The sequence below is a fragment of the Typopeltis vanoorti genome, chromosome 14 (genome assembly GCF_054136105.1).
Source record: "Typopeltis vanoorti isolate ZY-2024b chromosome 14, IOZ_Tvanoo_1.0, whole genome shotgun sequence".
NCBI lineage: Eukaryota > Metazoa > Arthropoda > Arachnida > Uropygi > Thelyphonidae > Typopeltis > Typopeltis vanoorti.
In genome coordinates, this window is record NC_143562.1 from 39965798 (window position 1) to 39988964 (window position 23167).

The window sequence follows — 23167 nt, forward strand, 5'->3', positions numbered from 1 at the left end:
TTTGGCAACCCTCAACAAACATTTTGTAAGTTCTGATAATAATAATAAATTAATACTTTACTATACGAACTGATAGCACATACCATAATCTGTTCTTAGTTTTTTTTTTATTATTATTTATTTTTTTTTATTTATTTTTTTTTTTTTTATTAACACGCTTCTGTGTTAATTGCAATCAAGTTAACCTATCGATTAGCTGCTTTCGTGGAGCTTTCAAAGACGCCCGATTGTATTTTCAATCCTCTGTTTTCAGTAAAACCAAAAATTCCAGAAAAAAGTAGGTAGTCATTGTGTTGTTAATTAGTGAGAAGTATGGCTAAGTCAAGTAAAATGCAAGGTAAAACTGCTAGTGGTGAAGGTGATGTTGTTGGTGATAAACCTGAGAGTGCTCGTAGTAGTGGTAGTAGTATTAAATTTAAGAAGTCTCGTTCAAGTGCTGGTGGTGGGAGAGGTAGAATTATGAAGCAGAGAAGACGGAAAAGGAAGGAGGTTTTCAGCATTTACCTCTATAAAGTTTTAAGACAAGTTCATCCCGATGTGGGAATTTCTGGTAACGCTATGAGAATTATGAACAATTTTGTGACCGACATTTTTGAGCGGATAGCTGGAGAAGCAGCTCGTTTGGTGCGTTATAATAAAAAAGTTACGCTCAGTAGCCGCGAAGTCCAAAGCTCTGTCCGCTTGCTCTTGCCTGGAGAACTGGCAAAACATGCAGTGTCAGAAGGAACAAAGGCAGTTACCAAATTTAGCAGTTGAAAGATTAAAAAGAAAAAAAAAACGGCCCTTTTTAGGGCCACCCAAATTTTGATAAAGGGATATCAGATCGTACTTTTCAACCCTTTTGAGAAATATTTTTGTAAGTATACTGACTGATCAATTTGCTAGTCTAAAAATTTAGTTACTGGTTACAACTGATTATAATGGGAACCGTTATAGTACGTTTTAGTTGATCGCTTGCGCTACATTTAATTTTCTGTTTCGCATTTTCCGCCGACTGATGTATGCTCACATGGGTCAACTGAAACAGCTAGATGCCATAATAGCACATGAGCTATTAAATTCGAACAATTTGGATCGATTATATACAGTGTCATTATTTTTCATTCGCTATCTGTTTATCACTTGTTTTGTTACGGCATTAATTGTAATGATAGAGTAAACAGTAATCCATTTTTAGATGGTTAGCTTCTTTTGCTTATTGGAAGTCCGAAAGTGGCTTGTAAACAATTTTACTTTCTAGTGGTATTGCTTTATCAATCCTGAAATAAAATAGCCTAACAGAACACTTTATATTTAGAAGCTTTTCATTTCGACGTGCGTCTAATGTTTTAAGATGACTACCTCTTCTCCTGCTTATCTTCAATTCATATTCATTCGCATAGTATATTGATATTGTTTTCGCCTATCGTAATACTAGGTAACGTTAGGTTTCGTAAGATTAATCGACTCATATGCGTATAAAGCCCTAATTCATAGGCTTACGTTATAATAAGATTACTGGGACATCAGGCAATTCAATGGATTTTAGTGAAAGTGCACAAAGTTTTTTAAATAACAGTACATCTCTATTTTTCCCTCCGCCAATACTCAAGGATATGGTATTCAAAAATAATGTTGAATGATGTGTTTGTTGTATGCCTCTGGCTTTCAAAAAAAAAAAAAACTTGGTATGATACTAAGGAAGATGTGTATATATCTGAAAAAAAAAAAAAAAAACTTATTGAAGAGATGATACATGAAAGCAAAATGTGCATGAAAGTGAGATGATTCTTACTCTGTGCTATCACTGCAGATAGCAGAGTAAGATTCAGGGTTTCGATAAGAGGTCTGGAATGAAAAGCATAGATTTGGTAGAGATGGATAGAGAGTGGAAGGAAAAGTTAAGAAAATAATGCTAGGGGATTCGATGATTCGCAAAGTAAAAAGCAAAGGTGTCTTTAAAGAATGTTTGCCGAAAGATGCTTTAGATTGTGTGACTAGAGCTATAAAGAGAGGTGATAATGCACATGAAATGACTGTAATGGTTCAGACGAATGATTTGAGAACTTTAAATCGTGTGGCAAAGGATTTGAGGGAGATGTCGAAGACTGTTAAACACTAAGAGTGCAAGGATAGTGTGCTACTTAGTGGATTACTGAGAAGAAAGACATTGATGACGAAGGAAATGGTAGCTAGAATGTGTAGGAAGAGAGGGTTTGAGTATGGGGTGAGTTTGATGGGAGAAAAGAATTATAAAGCGAGATATGCAGAGGTGAGATTTTTAAGAGCAATTAAAGGATGCACAAAATTGAACTATATATAAGAAATGAAGACATCGGAAAAGAACTAGATATTTACGACGCAAATGAAAAGATCAAGGAATATATAGAGAGAAATGGAAAGGACATCTATTTAGGATGGGAAGATATCGGCTACCAAAAGAGGTGGATAGATGTAGACCAAAGGGAAAGAGAGAGGAAGACCAGTGAAGCGGGAACAGGCAAATGCCTTATCCTTGAAGAGAAGGAGAAATTGATCGAATCACTTGCAATGAATTTAGCTCATTCCCAACTCATTTCCATGGTTGTTTGTTCAAATGAAATTACCTATAAAACTTTGCTTGATAGTTTTTTTTTTTTTTTTTTATGTGAATCCTACCTACAAAAAATCGCAGACATGGTAAATGCATATTATTATCGCAGCTTTAGTATGTGGGTAGGCTTAGATAATTCAGGAGTCCTGCTGCTATACAGACCAAACATGATATATTTTCAATCCACTTCTGACCATCAATAAACAGAATAGAATGGCTGTCTTACAAGTCGGTGATAATCGTCTGCTACCTAAAGACGCTCACATCCATGCCACGGTGTGATTCGAACCTTCTTCCTGTTAACTGGAGAGCGGGCGTGCTATCCACTCGCCCAACAAAGCCGCATTATCAGACTCCCAGAAAATAAGATATGCAGAGGTATAAAGTCCAAAAGCATCGGAGTGACCAGTGGTGTGCTCTCTTTGGACAATTTTAATTTATATGTTAATGATATTGGAGATTATGTAAAGACAATTCCGAAGAAGCCGGTGATGCTAAGTTAGGAAAAGAATGATAAAGAATAGTATGAAATAGTTTCCCTTCAGTTGGATTTAAATAACCTGGTATCATGCTCAGAGAAGGAAGTTTGGGTTAAGATAACTGACAATTGACAATTGACATTTATGTCTTTAGGGGTGAAGCAAGATGCTTTTCATATTCCCCGCTATCTGTTGTGGTTGCAGTGAAGGTAAAATTTATGAGCAGAATGCTCGCCCTGATTGGGCATGGAGATTATGCATCACTAAAGGAGGCCAATATAGCTTTTGGTCTTCTATATTTGAATATGTCCGTTGGATCGCATGCTGTAGCTTGTTGAACCAAATCGCTGGGATGTGTGGACGTCTTTAGGAAAAACTTGGTGGCTAAGGATCGTAGAAAAGAGAAAATATAGGGAATATTTGTGTCTCTGTGGAGTTGAGTGTTTCTAACATACCACGGGGCGTTCAAAATCATTCTCAGGCACTTGTTCTGCACTCGCTGTATTTTGATGATGTTAGCATTAGAGGTGTGGCTCCAGGCCGGAGAGGCATAGGTGATTATAGGACGAATCGTCAACTGGTATAGCTGCAATTTGATTCTGTTTCTGAGCTTGCTATTTCTATTAATTAGCGGATAGATCTGTGCTATGGCTTTAGATGCCTTTGTGCATGCAGACTTGGTGTGTTGATTGAAAGATAGCTTTTTGTCGAGAATTACACCCAGGTAATTTGTTTCTGACTTCCAGGGAATTTTAGTATTGAATAGTAACAAATCTCCTACAGGAAACATTGGCCTTTTTGAGAAAAGAACGGCTGAGCTTTTCTGGGGGTTGACTTCCAATCTCCACTTAGAGAACCAACCCTCCAGCTTTAGAATGCTTTCTTGAAGCTTTCTGGTAATGAAAAGGGATCTGAGAGATCTGGATAGTATTGCCGTATCGTCCGCATATAGGGCCAAAATGGAAGTCATCGGATTGTGTGGGATGTCTGACATGTATACAGAGAACAGCAATGGAGCCTGTAGAGATCCCTGCGGCACTCCAGCAAAGATGTGGCGCTGGGAGGATATAGAACCGTTGATTTTTACTTGCATTGATCTATTTTGAAGATATGAGTGGATTAAATGAACCATTTTAGGTGAAATGCCGGCTGAGATAAGCTTGTGCAGGAGTCCAAAATGCCAGATTTTGTCAAACGCTTTGGATAAGTCTAGGAAAACAGCGCCTGTGCACTGGCGCCAGTTGTAGCTGGTTGTGATGAATTCAACAATTCTGTGGATTTGGTGGGTAGTACTATGGTGTTGCCTAAAACAAAACTGTTCTTTTGGAAGGATGTTTAGGTCATTTATTGAAGTCTGAAGTCGTGAGAGGATGACCTTCTCTGCAACCTTACCCAGATTTGAGATGAGACTGATTGGACGATAATTTTGGGGTAGGTGTGAGTCTTTGCCTGGCTTATGTATGGGAATTACGTCAGCCAGTTTCCAGGTGGAAGGAAAATAGTGAAATCTTAAAATTGCATTTATTATACTGGTCAGGTACACTACTGCCCTCCGGGGCAGAAGTTTAATCACACGATTAGTAATGCCGTCTGGTCCAGGAGCTTTTTTGTTCTTTAGATTTTTAATAATGTCATATATCTCAGCAGGTGATGTTGATGCAATATGGTCAGTGCTGGTGATAGGAAGTTTGAGTGAGTGTCTGACCTTGTTGTGAATCTTATGTATGTGGTCAAAGTCAAGGTTTCCATACGAAGGCTTGCATTGCTCTTCCAAGCTGTGCGCTATAACCTCTGCTTTGTCCACATCTGTGTGAGCAAGGCCCTGATCAGTTAATATTGGGGGAAGGGATCTGCCTTTGTTTTTGGTATTTTTCAGTAGTCCCCAGATGGAGTGATCACTAGGTGAAATGGAGGATAACTTTTCATCCCATACATAGTCTCTGTGAGCTTTCAGTGCATCTCTTACTGCCCCATTTAGTCTATTTAGATTTGTTTTGTCTTGTGGTGCACACGTGTTACGGAATCTTTTTCGAGCTCTGTTTTTATCTCTGATTAAGTTCATGATGTCTTCAGGCAAGCGATCTGGCTTGCGGCCAGATTTGTAGGAGGAAGCTACCTTTATAGCAGAATTAATTTGTTGTGTGAGATTTGTAACTGCAGTTTCTACTTCTTCTTTTGTGCGTATGTGAGGAACAGGTCCACTATAATCCTTGAGTGCTGCTGACAGTCTTTCCCATACAATGTAGGAGTGAGAAGGAGAACACAGGAATTCCTGATTTCCTAGCTGCCGTAAAATTGGATTGTGATCGGATGATAGTTCATCCATAGATATGATACTGTACTGAAGTTTAATATCCTGCAGGATAGCTATATCCAGGATGTCAGCAGTGCTGAACGTACTGAGATGAGTTGGTTCGGTGGGGCCTGCCACAACAGCGTTGCTTGATCCTAAGTAATTGAAAAGGATGCAACCATTGTTGTTTGTGGTTGAACAATTCTACGCAGGATGCTTGGAATTCAGATCCCCGGCAATAATGGTGGGCCCTCTGATGCCTAAGATGGCATTTAGATCTGAGTGAAGTAGAGATTTTTGGGGAGGGTTGTAAGCTAAGTAGATTTTCAGTTTGCCAGTGGAGCTGGTGACTACTTCCACTCCTGTGATCTCAAGGTTAGTGGTTGAAGGAATGCTCACAGAGTGGTGCTTAATGTAGTTTTTAATGAAGATGGCAGTGCCACCGCCTCTGTAGAGTAGTCTGTCATTTTTGTATAGGTGATAGCCCCTTATTGTAGGATTGTCTGAGGGTCTTAGATGAGTTTCGCTGATTAGAATAACATCTGGCTGATACCTAGATGTGAAGGCACGGAGTTCCAGGATTTTGTTTTTGAGGCCATTTGCGTTCCAAACAGCTATTTGAAGAGATGCTGGAATGAGTTTGTTACTATTCATTTATGAGAGCTGTGAGGATGACCTGTGTTTCACGAAGAAATCTTTTAGTGGAGGTTTCAGTAGGGTTTGATAGGCTAAAATTTTGTAGCATGTTTGCTAGTGAGGCCGTGATAATAGCTGTTAGGTTTTTAGGTGCTCTTGATTGATTTTGTTCTGGAATTGGCGTAATTTTACGGGTCACATTGGCATAACTTCTTGTTTGCTTTTGGTTGAAGGTCTCCGACTGTGGTCGCTGAGTCTGCGGTTTTGATGTCTGGGCCGCTGGTGTTCTTGTACTGTAGGAGGAGGGCTGACTGATTGCCTCCATCCGTCTGTTCTTTGGGTGTTGAGTACATCCTTTATAGTTCGCCGGATGAGGGCCACTGCAGTTGGCACATTTGGCCGAGGTGGTCCTTGGCTTAGTGCAGGTATTGGTTGGGTGAGTGTCTCCACATTTTAAACATCTGTATTCTGCTCTGCATAGATTCTGGGCATGGCCAAACTTTTGGCACCTGTGGCACTGCCCAGAAGATGATCTTTTACGGAGTGGTTCCGGTGTGACGATGAGACCACAGACTGCTTTTAAGTTGTAGATGTCCTTATATATTTTGTGAATCTCAACAAGGACTAATGGCATGGGAGTTTTGTCTGCTTTGTACATTCTGCTCACTTTGACTGGTGGCAGATCCTGAGAATTTAGGTCAGCAGCGATTTCTGCTGTGTCAATGTCTTCACAGACACCACGAAGGACTACTTTTAAATTTTTTTCGGAACTGAGCGCAAAGATATGAAACTGAATGCCTCTGTCGTCCAGTTCCTTGGTCAACCTTCTATAGTCTGTCACTGTTGCTGGCTGAATCTTTATGCCTTCATCCATGTTTTTGGCCTTAATGAAGCCAATATGCAGATTGGACATTGTGGATCGTAAAGCTGCCCACTTTTGTTTTTCTCTAAGGATGACTGGAGGCACCTTTTCTTTGGGAGAAGTAGCGTCGTCCGAACCCTGAGAATCCTGTTCCATTACAGTATTGTCATTGTGCGGTTCTTCTGTTGTTCTTCGCTTTTTGCGAGCACGCACTTCTACAAAGTCTGAAGGAGTAGAAGGCATCGACTCTAAATGATCTTCAGCGACAACTTTGCGAGCACGCACTTCTACAAAGTCTGAAGGAGTAGAAGGCATCGACTCTAAATGATCTTCAGCGACAGCGTCTGAGACACATTCGGGGGGAAACGTGTCATACAGTTTAACTTTTCCCGGCCAATTATCACTCAGTAGCTTTCCCAGTCTGAGGAATTCCTTGTAAACTTCTTCGAATTTGGTCTCATTCAGAAGTTTTTCCATTTCAAGAATTAAAATGTGTTGAGACACAGATGGAGAAAGAGTAGAGATCCCTCAGGTGCCCCGCGCAGGCAAAGATAATCCTGTGGACTTTTGAGGGTCCACTAGCAAATCCCGTAGACACTCTTAGGTGTCTACCAGCAATAAAATGTTACTCTATGTATATATCCCGTAGATCAAATCGATCTACCAGCATCGGTAGCAAATATTTCACCTTAAAAAAAACCTCAGAAAATGAAGAACACTTACCTCTGTATATATATATCATTTATCATTCAAAAACTATCGCCACTAATTAGCAACACAATGACTCATCTGACTCTTAATTCTATCATCAATAATACACGATACAAAACACTAACACACGGGCCGCCATTTTTCTAAGATAACTGTTGGTGCGCAGAAAACAGACGAGGAGAAGGATCTAGGAATAATAGTGGATTGGGATGATAGAATCATTCCCCTCATTCGCATTGCAATTGAATGACAGAATACTGAAATGAGAAAGAATAAATAATGATGTCTTTCTTTCTTTTTGCTTTTTTTAAAGCAAATGACACATATTGTGGTATTTAGAATCGGTTCCCGAACTTCGCCGAGGAAGTTATTGAAAAGATGTAGAGATTATTTGATAAAAGCAGATAATACAGGTTATTTTATTATTATTTGTGACACTTCCAAGGAGTCCGAAGACCGTCTCGGGAGGACACCTACTGTACAACTCTTCGTCTCCACCACTACATCGAACTCTACTATCAATCAACTACGTCAAGGCCATCTACTGCCCATCACCACAACTAGTATTTTTTTGTCTGTAATTTGCGTGTGTTCAGAAGGGCCGATTTGTCTGTATCCAGGATGAAAAATCTTGCAACCTCGGCTAACTCACCTTCAGTTGAAAAAGTCCATATAAAGATTCCTCCCGTCACGACGAGATTTGAACTTAGGCCATTTCCAATCGAAGGGCGCAACGTACCGTCGTTCTTCCAATTGCGCTACGGAGGCGCTTGAATTAAGCAACTTTCAGGAATGGCCACTTCCACTTCTCTCTCCCTTTACTCTGTGAAAAATCTCTTCCTAATGTATTAATTAAAAAAAAAAAAAACTTTACCGACTTATATGTCTCGATTACATATCCCCCCCCTTCCCCCTCATATCCACGAGACTATAGATGGCACCCTTCAATCGTCTTAGTTATTTATTTGAACCGCTTCCAAAATACTATCGATCGTCCCTTTAAAAACTGTAACTAAATGGGCAGTAATTCACATTGCAGCCTAGTCAAACTCTTGCATTTCAGGTCCTCATTTATTATCATGCCCTCCCCCCCCCACCAAGTCTCTTATTGCCTCCGCTTCTTTCAATATATTCCAACAACTGAGAACACTGCATCCCTCATTGCCTCTCATTCAAAACCTTAATGCTTCGCAACACGGAATCATGTGCCCGCCTTAGCAGCCGTGAATTCAGATCTTCCTATAAAGCCAACATCTATAGGTTAATCTCCTATCTAACTCATTAATATTTTATGTAATCATACCTGACCCAATTTAAATGCCAACTTGTCATGTGGCAATCCATCAAGTGCTTGGAAAAATGCAAATATATTATTATTATTCGACACCTCCATGTGGGAAGGTACTCTTACTCCACCACACACGCAGCACCGCCTTCTCCAACTACACAGCGACGCTACCATCAATACACAACAATCTACCAATACCAATAGGCTTTTTTTGTGTGTGTGTGTGTGTGTGTGTGTGTGTGTGTGTACTCTCTTAGCCGATTTGTCTATATGCGAGATGAAAAACCAGAATTTCCCAGGGGGGGAGGGGGGATGCTACCCCAGTATGAACTCAACTAACTCACCTTCCATTAAATAAGTGCATGTTTCAATAAATGTCATGTGTTGAATTATTTTCACGAAAATGTCTTCAATATTGAATTATTTTCAAGACAAGCTATTGAAAACAGCGCGAAGTTTTATTCACAAACTTCATTCTTATGAATAAAATAAAACAGAACGTGAATAAAATGTTTCTTGTTATTGTCCCAATTAAAAATAATAAATAAAAAAAATTGCAAACATTTGCAGTAATCAATAAATTTAATGCTAATATTGATCTGCCGCATTTTTAAAGTAGATATATTGTAATTTTAACTGTTTCACCCATACTTCCAAAGTGAAGTATAATAAATATCTTACACGTTCTTTATTAATAATATTTATAATCAATAAAAAGTAAATAGCATTATTATCATGAATCTTTCCTCCTAGCTAACATTGCATAGTTCCGATATTATTTTGGTTAACGCGATTTCCATACGAAAAATACGAAATAAAGTCTATTGAATGCGAGTCTGAGTAGAACACATTTGAAATCTACCAGCGTCTGCTGATGTCGAAAACGAAACAAATTTTGATGTTAAACATATTCAACCAGAAGACACAACTGCTAAATGTAAAGTTTATTATTAAATTAAATTATCTTCGTTTGAAGAATAATCTCCCTTTCGATTTAATAAAAATCGAAATTATCCATTAAACAAGTAACGAACATTTACAAAGCGGGGTCAAGGGTATTCGTAGCCTATCCTTGCGGTCCTCAAGGATAGACCACGAATTAATGAAAGAAATTACTTGCTAACTTAATAAGAAAAATTGAACTCTGTACTATCAGGTCATATGATTACGAATAGCATTCTAAGACCTGCTAAGAAATATGAAGCCTTGCTTCGAAATGCTATATCAGCTTCCTCTCTCTCTCTCTCTCTCTCGTTACAATTATTATATATGCTTCTATTAACTGCGTGCATTTTAAAATATGGTTTAAGAGTTGGCCTTAAGCCGATCTACAGATTGGACTTTAAGATCTACACATTTGCCCTCGAAGCAAAACAATTTTAAAATTGAATAACATTTTGAAAGATGATTTTGTGAACGAAAAACAAGAAAAAACTTTTTATAATCGAGTCTTCTGTTTTGTAAAAGTATAATCAATAAATATATTATTTTATTTTAACATTGTTCAATAGCATATATTCCTAATAATCTTAAATTAGTAACACACTAAAATTATTTCCATTCGGCCTCCTATTTTTGTTAGTCTTGTGGTTTTTCAGCTTGTGTGGAGAAGGCAGTGATTCTCAATCTATGGAGCGGGCCCCCAAAGGGGGTGCGAAGAAAGTGGAAATCAAAGGAAAAACTGAAATGCCAGATCTATACAATTTTCGAAAGATTTGAATTTGTATGAATATTTAAAATGTTTAATTAATTCCTAGGATTTTTTTTTTTTTGCTAACTTTTAGGGGTTTTGTCAATGTCTCAACACACACACACACACACACACACACACACACACACACACACACACACACACACACACACACACACACACACACAAAAACTAATATTAAAAATGAGGCACACATGAAAGAAGGTTGAGAAACACTGGGGGAGGGGGAGGTATCCATAACACTTGCTTAGGTCGAATCCCATTTAAGACGCGAAGAACTTTTATGAGGGTGTTTTCAAATGTAGGTGAGGTATCAGGTATTATATGAAGATGGAACGTTTTCCCTCCCCAAAAATCGCTTTTATCATGCAGAAAAACAAACCAACTGTACTTGCCGTGGCTGTAATTCAGAAGCAACTGATGATTCCCATAGCCAGATTTTTACAAAAGTTTTCCAGTATCATAAAAATAGCAAACATTTCGGAACATCCAGATGGCCATTACTTGATACAGATCATTCCAAAGAGAATTATCAAAAAAAAAAAAAAAAAAAACGGTGAAAAACAAAATAATAAAAAAAGAAAGACATAGGGAGATTGTTCTTTTATTTATTTTATTATTATTACTATTTATTTATTTATTATTTTGAAATAACAGAGCTTGGGTTCGATTTCTTGGGTTTGGGTTGTGTTTTTCCGCTATTTTGGCTGTTTTGCGGATGATTTCTACATTCTCCGTATGAGAGTAGCTACTCACCTTCAGTCGAAAAGTCATTATAGAGCTTCTTCGCGTTCTAGACGGGATTAGAACAGTCTTTCTAAGGTCATTCCTTAGAAAGACTCTCCTTCGGTTCTGAATCTATCCTGGAAGGGCCTGCTTATTACCGAGCTCGTCATTAGCCTTGGTTTATTATTATTATTATTATTATTATTATTATTATTATTATTATTATTACAATACTGCGGTATTCGCCATAGGAATAGTAAAACTAATCAAAATAAAAACGTAATCATGGACATTATGATTTTCGTTATGATACTGCACGCGTATTATCCATTTACAAATAACCTTAAAAATCAGAGCAATCACTTCAAACTAGAAATATAGGAATAAACGATTGCCATTAACCATTAACATTACTGACAGGATGGGTGAAGCACTGGTGCTTTTCATATTCCCCTTTATCTGTAATGAGAGTTGTTTGGGAATGGGAAGTTTGTGAGCAGTTAAGCTCGCCCTCTGAGGGCAGTTGTGTTAGCTATGATCAGTTGAGAGAAGAATAGCCTTCGGTCTTTTGAGTTTGTACTAATCAGTCTCACTGTAATTGACAGCTTGTACGATTAGTGGGTGTGAATGTGAACTTGACTTCACGAAGAATTTTTCTGCAAGATTACGAAGAAAGGAGGAAATGTATGGAATGCCGGTTTCTCGGTGAATCTGTGAATTTCTGATGAACCACGGTGCATCCAGGATCATCCTAGCATTTGTTTTGGATTCTCTGTAATTTCGAAATGTTTGATCTTGAAGTGTGATTCCATGCTGGTGAGGCGTAGGTAATGACTGGATGTATTACCATCCGGTAAAGAAGCAATTTAATATGTATGTTCAATTTGCTCTTGCGGTTGATCAATGGGTAGAGCTGTGCTATTACTTTGGAAGATTTGGAGCCAATGAGATTGATGTGCTTGTTAAAAAGGAGTTTCTTATCCATTAATACCCCAAGATATTTGGTCTCTGATTGCCATGGGATCTTATGACCAGAGAGCAGGATGTCTTCTTTATTGTAGACTTTTCTTCTTGAAAACAGCATGGCTGCGCTTTTGAGGGGATTCACTTGAATCCTCCAGTTGGTGAACCAGTTTGCTAGCTCATTGATAATTCCTTGGAGTCTAGTGATTGCTAGGCTAGGGCTGAGCGATCTAGCTAGAATAGCGGTGTCGTCGGCATAAAGAGCCGTAGTAGTTGTTCTTCAATTGAGAGGAATATCTGCCATGTAAGTTGTGAAAAGTATTGGGGACAGAAGAGAACCTTGAGGTACTCCCGCCAGAATTTTGCGCCTTGATGACACAATTCCGTTTGAGTTTTACTTGCATATATCTTTCATTAATATATGAATATATGAGTTTCACTAGTTTAATTTGGTATATTGCTTTCAATTAGTTTGAAGATAAGGCTTTGATGCCAGACCTTATCAAAGGCCTTGGCAACATCCAAAAATACAGCAGCGGTGTGAAGGTGCCAGTTAAAACCATTAGTGATATGTTCTGTTAGTTAGTGAATTTGTTGTTCTGTGTTGTGAGCTTTGCGAAACCCAAATTGCTCATTTGGGATTATTTTCTGTTTGTCCACTGCTGATTGTAGTCTTGATAGGATGACCTTTTCTATTACTTTGCCAAAACAGGAAAGGAGACTGATGGGCCTGTAGCTTTGGGGAAGTTGTGGATTATTACCAGGCTTTTTCAGAGGTATAATGTCCGTGATTTTCCAATCTGTGGGAAAGTTACTGGAATCTTAAAATGGAATTGGTAATATTAACTAGATGAATTATGGCTTTCCGTGGGAGTAGTTTTATTATTCTATTGGTATTGCCGTCACGGCCGGGAGCCTTTTTATTCTTCAGATGGGAAATAATATTTATTATTTCTGTTGGAGATGTGGGGGTGATGGCTTCTGAATTATCCTTAGGCTGTCTTAGTGCATTTCTAACTGTACGATGAACTTTGTAAATAAGATTGATATTTAAGTTTACTAAGATGAGCTGCATTGATTTTCCAGATTGTCAACTAGGTCTTCTACGTTTTCTTCATCTGAGTGTGCAATTCCAAGATTGGTCTTCAAAGGGGGAGGTGGTTGTCTTTTGGTACGAAGAGATTTTACAAACTTCCACATGGAGTTATCTTCTGGGTTGATTTCCCTGAGTTTGGAATCCCATTTGGAATTCCTGTGCATCTGGATTACTTCTCGAACCTGTCTGTTCAGGTTGTTTAAGGTTGGTTTGTCCTGCGGGTCTCTGGTGTTGTAATATCGCTTTCTGGCTTTATTTTTGGCCCTAATAAAGCCCATTATCTCTTCTGGGATCCAGTTGGGAGCGTGGAAGACAGTGGTTTGAGTGACTGATGCTATTGCTGTGTTGATTTGCCTAGATAAATTGCTTACAGCTTGGTCTATTTCTTCTTTTTTACGAATGACAGGGGGGGGATCGATGTGGACTGGGAGAACCTTAGAGAGCCTGCCCCATGGTAAGAAAGAATGATGGGGAGAGAGCTGATCTTGAAGTCCTAACCTGAGCAGGATGGGATTATGATCTGAGTTAAGCTCTTCTAATGTCTCCAGCTGGTATTGATATTTGATGTTTCAGAGAATAACTATGTCTAATAAATCAGAACTTCCTGATGGGCTGTAGTGGGTGGTCTCAGTGGGTCCAGCTACTATTGATGAATTGAGTAACGTGTAGTTGAATAAGGTACGACCTTTGGAGTTGATTGACGAACTGAACCAGGCCGTATGTTTGGAGTTTAGGTCTCCTGCTATAATTATGGAATCCGTGGAGCCGAGGATGGAATCTAAGTCTGCTGTCAATAGTGGAATGCTGGGAGGATTGTATGCAGTGTAGATTTTGAGTTTGCCTGCGTTATTAGTGTGCACCTCCACACCTGTCACCGCAAGGCTTAGAGTTTGGGGGTTGGTCAGCGAGTTGTGGCTCAAATAATTTTTAATAAAAATAGCTGTGCCGCCTCCACTAGAGTTAAGTCTGTCTGTCCTATATAAAATATAACCTCTTAGTTTTGGGTTGTTTGATGGTCTGAGGTGGGATTCACTGATCGGAATAAACGATTAATTCAACATCTATGTGTGTGTGTGTGTGTGTGTGTGTGTGTGTGTGTGTGTGTGTGGAGAAATCATACGGTCTCATCTCATAAATCTGCGTGGTTCAGATATTTTAATAAGAAAATAAGGATAAAAGGAGTCTTTGGTTTTTATTATACTCCGTGAAGGTAACTCCTCTTTGAATTTGCGGAAGTAACTGGTGGAGGCAATATGTTATTTCGGTTTATTTGCTAATAACTTAGTAGCGTTTACTTATTGTGTTGAAGGTTAGACCGAACTTGTTTTGTTTTCGTCATCTTTAATGTGCTTTGTCATGCCCCAGATATATGTATGTATATGATATAACTGATTGACTCGGCTGAGAGACATATTTTTAAAACATATTAAATGACTAGAAGCCGAGAAATATAATAGAAACATTATATTTTATTTTTAAATAAACCGCACAACTAGTTTCGTCTTCTTAGAACACCTCATAACATAAGAGAAATGCCAACAAACATTGCGAGAGAAAATCTATACATTAAAACGCTAACGTATTAACGTTTGAAGCGTTCTGTCTTCATCGTTAGGTGTGTGCACGCGTTCGAGGTCTCGTGAACGCTAAAGTTGGATGAATAGCAGCGCAATAACAGTCCGAGGGATTATAACTGAGGTTAGTGTTGTAACAGCTCTTTTGGAAAGGATTTTGGAAAGATAATTTATGTCTCTAAAATCCATTCCAAAGGAAGTGCTACTTACAAAAATTGAAAAGTTCCTTCCTACTCAAGAAGCTAATTTACTTCGTATGGAATCCATTTTTATAATTAATAATGCAAAACCTCTTACAGACAATATCTCTTCAGCAGAACATCAAGCAATACAAAAACTATAAAATAATAATAATAATTCTACCTGCAAATAAAGGTAACTTAACTGTCATCCTGGATACTGAGAAATATAATAATAAAATTCATCTAAAAATCGAGACGTAAGCAGAAGAATTCACCATAAAATATTAAAACCAGAATCACTTACGTTTAATATTTTTATTTGTAAAATTTTCGGCTGTTTCATATCCATTGTCAGTTATAAGAAAACTCCGAAAAGAACAACAATTTACTTGAAAGCATGCGATATTATGTGCACTATCGGCTGCGGGAGAATAGCTCCATCTGCATTAATAGATATTCAAAATAAATTACAATAAATTTATTTAGTTAATTAAGGATTTTGAAATATAAGCAAAATTTAATTACAATTAAGGAACACATGAATGGTGTGTATTAGTTAATATAATTTCCCAAAATTTAGAAAGTTTTAGAAAATTGCTTTTATTCAGGTTCGGATTGAGAATGTGTGCGTGTGTGCTTCCCAGCTTTCTTTGTAGTCTTCCCAGAAGAAAGTAACTTTTGTGTAACATTTTGATTTTCTTCCTCTGAATCCTGTGTTTTATAGATAAAGCATTGCTTGCTAAACCGGATTTGTTGGATTATTTAAGAAATGTATTCTTGATGTTCTTCATGACGATTTTGTGCACAACGACTAGTTTGTCCATTATGACATAAGCCACAAGAGCAGGATTGTGTAAACTCCAGGATAAGATAGAAGAGGATATTTGCCTTTATGTAGGATAAGAAATGTATTAAGTTTGAGAATTGGAAGGAAAGCAACTTGTACGTTAATCTGTCGATGTAATCTTGCTATTTTTTTCTGAAAGTCCTTTAACATATGGAATACAAATTCTGGTAATTTCTTCTTGAAGAGTGTGTTAGGACGACGACAATAATTATTGGTTATTTTTTCGACAGATTTTTCATTATAACCACTAGAAATAAAGGTAGTTCTGATAATGACCAGTTATTTGTTTATAAGAGAATTTGTAGAACAAATTTTATGAGCTCTGTCAACTAAGGATTTGATCACACCGTATTTCTGACAAGGGTGATGATGAGAATTAGAATCAACGTATTTACCAGTATGAGTTGGCTTTCTATACATTTGTGACCTGTAAATTACCATTTGGCTGACGTAGAATGTTGCCTTCTACTTCAGGGTAAATTTGATTATTTGGTTTATTAACCATTAACATTACTTACAGGATGGGTGAAGCATTAGTGCTTTTCAAATTCTCCTTTATCTGTAATGAGAGTTGTTTGGGAATGGGAAGTTTGTGAGCAGTTAAGCTCGCCCTCTGAGGGCAGTTGTGTTAGCTATGATCAGTTGAGAGAAGAATAGCCTTCGGTCTTTTGCGTTTGTAGTAATCAGTCTCATTGTAATTGACAGCGTGTACGATTAGTGGGTGTGAATGTGAACTTGACTTCACGAAGAATTTTTCTGCAAGATTACGAAGAAAGGAGGAAATGTATGGAATGCCGGTTTCTCGCTGAATCTATGAATTTCTGATGAACCACGGTGTATCCAGAATCATCCTAAGACATTTGTTTTGGATTCTCTGTAATTTCGAAATGTTTGATCTTGAAGTGTGACTCCATGCTGGTGAGGCGTAGATAATGACTGGACGTATTACCATCCGATTTATTATGTAGGTTCAATTTGCTCTTGGAAGATTTGGAGCCAATGAGATTGATATGCTTGTTAAAAAGGAGTTTCTTATCCATTAATACCCCAAGATATTTGGTCTCTGATTGCCATGGGATCTTATGACCAGAGAGAGCAGGATGTCTTCTTTATTGCAGACCTTTCTTCTTGAAAACAACATGGCTGAGCTTTCGAGGGGGGGAGGGTTCACTTGAATCCTCCAGTTGGTGAACCAGTTTGCTAGCTCATTGATACTTCCTTGGAGTCTAGTGATTGCTAGGCGAGGGCTGAGCGATCTAGCTAGAATAGCAGTGTCGTCGGCATAAAGGGCCGTAGTAGTTGTTCTTTAATTGAGAGGAATATCTACCATGTAAGTTGTGAAAAGTATTGGGGACAGAAGAGAACCCTGAGGTACTCCCGCCAGAATTTTGCGCCTTGATGACACAATTCCGTTTGAGTTTTACTTGCATATATCTTTCATTAATATATGACTATATTAGTTTCACTAGTTTAATTGGGATATTGTTTTCAATTAGTTTAAAGATAAGGCTTTGATGCCAGACCTTATCAAAGGCCTTGGCAACATCGAAAAATACAGCAGCAGTGCGAAGGTGCCAGTTAAAACCATTAGTGATATGTTCTGTTAGTCGGTGAATTTGTTGTTCTGTGTTGTGAGCTTTGCGAAACCCAAATTGCTCATTTGGGATTATTTTCTGTTTGTCCACTGCTGATTGTAGTCTTGATAGGATGAATTTGGTTTATTTAATTAATATTTTCAAGACATTCATGAAGATCGGACAAGGAGGAGTTTCATACAAACACATCATCAGCGTAACTGTACCAAACCGATGGTTTGGGTGAAAAAACGTCCAGAATATGTTTTTCGAAATGTTCCATAAAGTAATTGGCTAGGGTTGAGGGAAAGGGCAGATTCCATAGCTATTCCCTCTATCCGTTTATACAGTTTGTTTTGGCAACAAGAGTATCGCGAATTAATGACAAAATCGAATAATTTTACAATATCAGGAGGAAAGTCTTTATAAAGAAATCCGATCATATCTGTCAGAGGGATATTTGTGAAGAGTGTGACTGCATCAGAACTTACTAGAAGATCTGTGGGTTGTAAGGATAATCCTGAAATTTTATTTTTAAAATCTACATTTACTAAAAATTTGCTTCCTTCATAAAAAAAAAAAATTCAATGATTTCAGAATAAGAAGCATTTCAGATAGTTCACTCTTTTTTTGCGGGGGGAGGGGGAGGGAGAAGGGCTATTGATTAAAATAATTCAATAGGATGTTAAGAACAGAATAGAATATTTTGAACATTAGTCTGAAAGTAAATGAATTTTTAATGTAAACAGACGGAAGTAGATAAACAGCAAAGTACAATAGAGTTGAATTGAAGGGGGGGGGGCACAAGTAATGGATACTTGTATCTACGTAATAGAGGTGTACGCACTTGGTATGGCAAGTTTCTTAAGTGTTTTGACTGATCCGATAAAATGCCCTGGCATCTGCGTCTTATGATACGTATTATCTTACACGTGACGTCAAAAGAGCGTCGATGTGATAGCAGGGCCTTTCCGACCTTGAGAACACATGATAATACAGTTCAATCGAAGAGAACATCAGCTTCAAGGTTACCCTTGAGCAACTTATTTGCGCCAGAAGTTTTCTGCAAGGTAATTTAAAAAAAAAAAAAGAAGAAAAAAAAGAAAAAAGGTAGATCTAGAATAAACTGGATTTTAGTCAAACCAACAATCGACCTTGTACAAGGTAATGTAAAAAAAAAAAAGAAAAAAAAAAAGAAAAAAGGTAGATCTAGAATAAACTGGATTTTAGTCAAACGAACAATCGACCTTGTACACGTTATTTAAGTCAAACACAGCTCAAAGAATTCGCTTGTCGGCACACATCAGAGAAGGAAACGGGTTGATTTCCTTTTATTCAAATAATTGTTTTCAATAAAAAAGGGGAGGAGATGATTTGAAAATCAAAAGCTAATGATTATAATCTCACTTTTGTAGTGTATGTTTGTCCCATTACGATTTTCTCTTGCATATTAGGCAAGAAATTTGCTATACTGATTTGCATCAGGCTCTTGAGAACATATCAAGTTAAAACCATCAAAAACATAAATGTGCATGTATTTTAAACGTAGCTACGAACTGCGTGAAAGCTAGCACTTACACTCTAGTGTTAAATACGTACATCAGCCAGTAGCTAAATTATTTTGTATTTTTTTAGTTCCAATTAAGGAAAAAAAATTCCCCTATAAAGCCAAGTAATTCTAAAACTGAATAGTTTTAACAGAATGGCAGACAATCAATCATCTTCCTGTTTATTTAAAACTGGTGTATATTTGGAATTCCGGTTTTAAAAAAAAATCGCAGATATACAACTTCAAATATTTCGTTGTACGTTAGTTTTTTTTTTTTTTCTTGTAACACAAGAGTAAAAAAACTTTGCAATCAATCCAAGAATACATTCTATATTAGTTTTCCCCCTATATTAGTAGTATTTATCTGTATGGAGACAGAAGACCCATCGCAGGCATGTACGCACTCAACCAAGTCCTAACTTTTTAACTATTTTAACGTTTTAACTGTTTGTGTGTGTCCACACACACACGCACACACACAAACAGTTAAAAAGTTTCCGAGTTGAATTTTCCCACAGTGAATAGTTTCGTTCTTTTCGTGAAAAATAAGATCGCTCACAAATTTGGTATTCAAGGTTAGTTTAGTGCCAAGTTTATGAAACACCAAACCTTTTGTTGTTGACTTAAAAGTCAGACAAAATTCATTGCAAAAATGAGAATTTTTTATATATATATTTTTCTATATTGATTAAAACAAACAAAAAAAAAACCTTAATTACTAAGAAGCTTATTGTAGTATGTATAAAACAAATGTTAATATTTATTATGCAGTTTATCTGTGTCTAAATCGTTTAATGTCTTATCGCCCAAAAGGAGAAGGCAACACTCTTTCTACTTTTTTTTTTTTTAATTGGAAATCGGCAGAGAGTGAATCTCTACTTCTTGCTATCACCGACACCAGTGGCGCACGCAGAGGAAGGGGGTGGGGGGGTAGGACCCTGACACCCCCAAAGAAAACGGAAAAAATACACTGGAAAAATTTCCAAAAATCTTTTCCTAATTAAAATTATTATTTTTTTTTATCTATGTTGTGTCATGTCTTCTATTTCTATGCTACTTATGAATTAGCGGCGACATAAGATGGGAATACCCTATAGCTCTCGGGAATCACGGCCGCTGTGAACACAAAGCGAACGAGGTAGTGCTCGGGCGGACCGAGCGCTATTTCGTTTCCCGAGCCGGGCCAGAGGAGATCACGGGTATCATGTATTGGCGATCACTGCAGATGCTCAATCATAGGTCGTATGCAATGCGCAGGGTGTATTCTCAAATCGTCTACTCAACTCCCCGCCCCCCCAAAGATTAAATCCTGAGTGCGTCACTAACCGACATTCAGTGCATTCCCTGGTTGTAATTAGTACATTGTGTCTCAGTTTGACCTCCTATAGATATCACACGTTACGCCTGACTTAATTAGTTTGAATGTAAACTCAAGCTCGAAGCTTACACGAGACCAGCACTAAAAATTCTTAATCTTTCGATTTATGAACTTTAAGGACTGAAGTTTTAAACCTATAACCTCTGTGGCTGGATGGACCTCAATCCCTTGGATTATAATCCCTTCATCTTTATGAAAAATGGCTTAAATTAATGAGAATTTATTGAGCACCTGGCTCACCCATTTTAGGGCAGTGTGGGAGCGTCTGTACCGATGAGCAGAGCCGCTTTCAGACGCTTGTGTTTCCACCTATCGTTTTCATCGTAGTTAGATGACTCTCGAATGAGGTGATCAGGATGATTAGCTGCTTTGGTGATATATGTTATGGCAGTATCACGGAGAAACATGTGAATATCAGGAATGTCAGCGTCTCGGTGGAGGAGAGCATTCCTGACAACCCACGGAGCATTGAATATCATACGGAGACATTTGTTCTGGATGATCTGTAGCTTTTTGATGTTGCCAGGGGAGGTGTGACCCTAAGTCGGTGATCCACAAGTCAATGTGGGTCTAATGATCGCTTTATAGATTCGTAGTTTGTTTTCAGTGCTGACACGGCTTCTTCGGTTGAGAAGAGAGTAAAGTTGCATAATTGCGGAGTTTGACTTGCTGCAAGCATAATCGATGTGAGAGTTAAAGTTGAGACGGTTATCTAGTTGAATACCTAAATATTTGGTGCTGGATTTCCATGGAATAGTTGTGTTGAAAAGTTTGACTTCTCCGTAGCGGGATGCCTTCCGCCTTGTGAAGAGAATGGCAGTACTTTTGTCGGCATTCACAGCTATTCTCCATTTCCTGAGCCATTTTTCTAGGTTTGTTGCTGCGGTTTGTAAGCGCTGCGTAGCTAAGTTCGGTCTGAGCGATTTACTCAGAATTGCCATGTCATTCGCATAGCAAGCTGTGGGTTGATGTCGTGTTAGGGACGTCATCAACGAAGATGTTAAAAAGCAGCGGAGAGAGCAACGAGCCTTGAGGAGCACCTGAAGTGATTCTTTTCGAAGAGGATTTGAGTCCTCTCAACTTGACCCGAAATTTCCGGTTTTGTAGAAAGGAGTCGATAAGTTTGGTAAGGTAGAGCGGAACGTTGGTCATAAATAATTTATAGATGAGGCCTTTGTGCCAAACCTTATCAAATGCTTTTTCTACATCCAGAAAAACAGCATCTGTATGTTGTCGCCAATTGAATCCAGTAGTGATGAATTCGATCAGTCTGTGAACTTGTTGTGTAGTAGTGCCCGGTTCGAAACCCAAACTGCGCTTTCGGCATTCTGTTGTTTTTGTTCACCACATCTTGAAGTCGATTGAGGATGATTTTTTCCGCAATTTTTCCCAAGCATGAAAGGAGACTGATGGGTCTGTAACTTTGCGGTGACTGAGGCGCTTTTCCCGGCTTATAAATGAAGATTATGTCTGCTTGTTTCCATCGGACTGGAAAATAATTTAATCTGAGTATTGAATTTATAATTGCTACCAAATGCATGACAGCTTTGTGCGGATGACTTTTCTGTATGGTTTTGGGCTTTATATGTGGCTCTAAATTAGTTCCATCTGTTGCAATATATCGTTTGCTCGATGCAGTGGTGTAACTAGAGCTTTTGCCGCCCAGGACGGTCCCTGAGTTTGCCACCCCCTCAATACACACCAAAAATACTACAAAAAGTCAACACGACGTATAGGGAAATACATTAAAACACTATGTTTATTTTTGAAATAAAACTTTAATTTCAACATTCTAAAATGTTATTTTTCTTGCTTTTCTGTTAGCAAAATCGTCCATGACATTGGTGAAGTCTATTTCATAGTAATGTACGTAATTCTTAATTTTATTTAGAAAACTCCTCTCACAACTAGCAACACTTACAGCAATTGTGAGGAAAATTCGCAGTAGTATTACAATAGTTTTGGAACTGAGTTCTCGAGACTGTATTTTAGAATTAACTGCAAAAGTTCAAAAAGATTCAAAGTGCCGTCCGGTGCTGACTCCCCCCACCCTAGCTACGCCTCTGGCTCGACGTGTTACATGATTATAAGAATACAAAATTAATAACGGAAAAACTCACGTAAAAAGATTATTTAATAGTATAATTTTCGCCTGCGTGTCAGCATCTTCTGTACATTTTAAGCTCAAATTAGACAATTTCAAAAAGCGCCACCTAAGTAGCTAGTGCAAGATAACTAAAAAGGTCAATAAATTTCCTAAAAAAAAATATATATATAATATTAAATAATCTTTTTACGTGAGTTTTTCCGTTATTAATTTTGTATTTATATGTCTGCTCACGGTTTGCCATTATAAAAACTTATTGCTAGACTTTACGGAGAGTCTATTTCCAAACAATCTGCTAGATACGGCAAAGTATTGGTAAAGAAGGCTAAATGCATTAAAATTGCGCATTTCTTCGGCTTCTTACCTAAAGATCTTTAATGATTCTCGTGATAAGTTAAAGCGCAAGTTTGAATCTTTGGTCAGCCTACCTAGATCCAGTAATATTATTAGTGATAAAGATAAAATAGTTATCAATGTTTCCGGACGTCCACTAACAGACAGTGAACCTTTTGTTTTTTCAAAAAGACATGATTTCGCCGTTGCGCCGAATAAGGTGCCCTGATGGATTTTTTTCATAACATAGACAGAGGTATTCGATCCTTATCCCAAAAAACAGCCA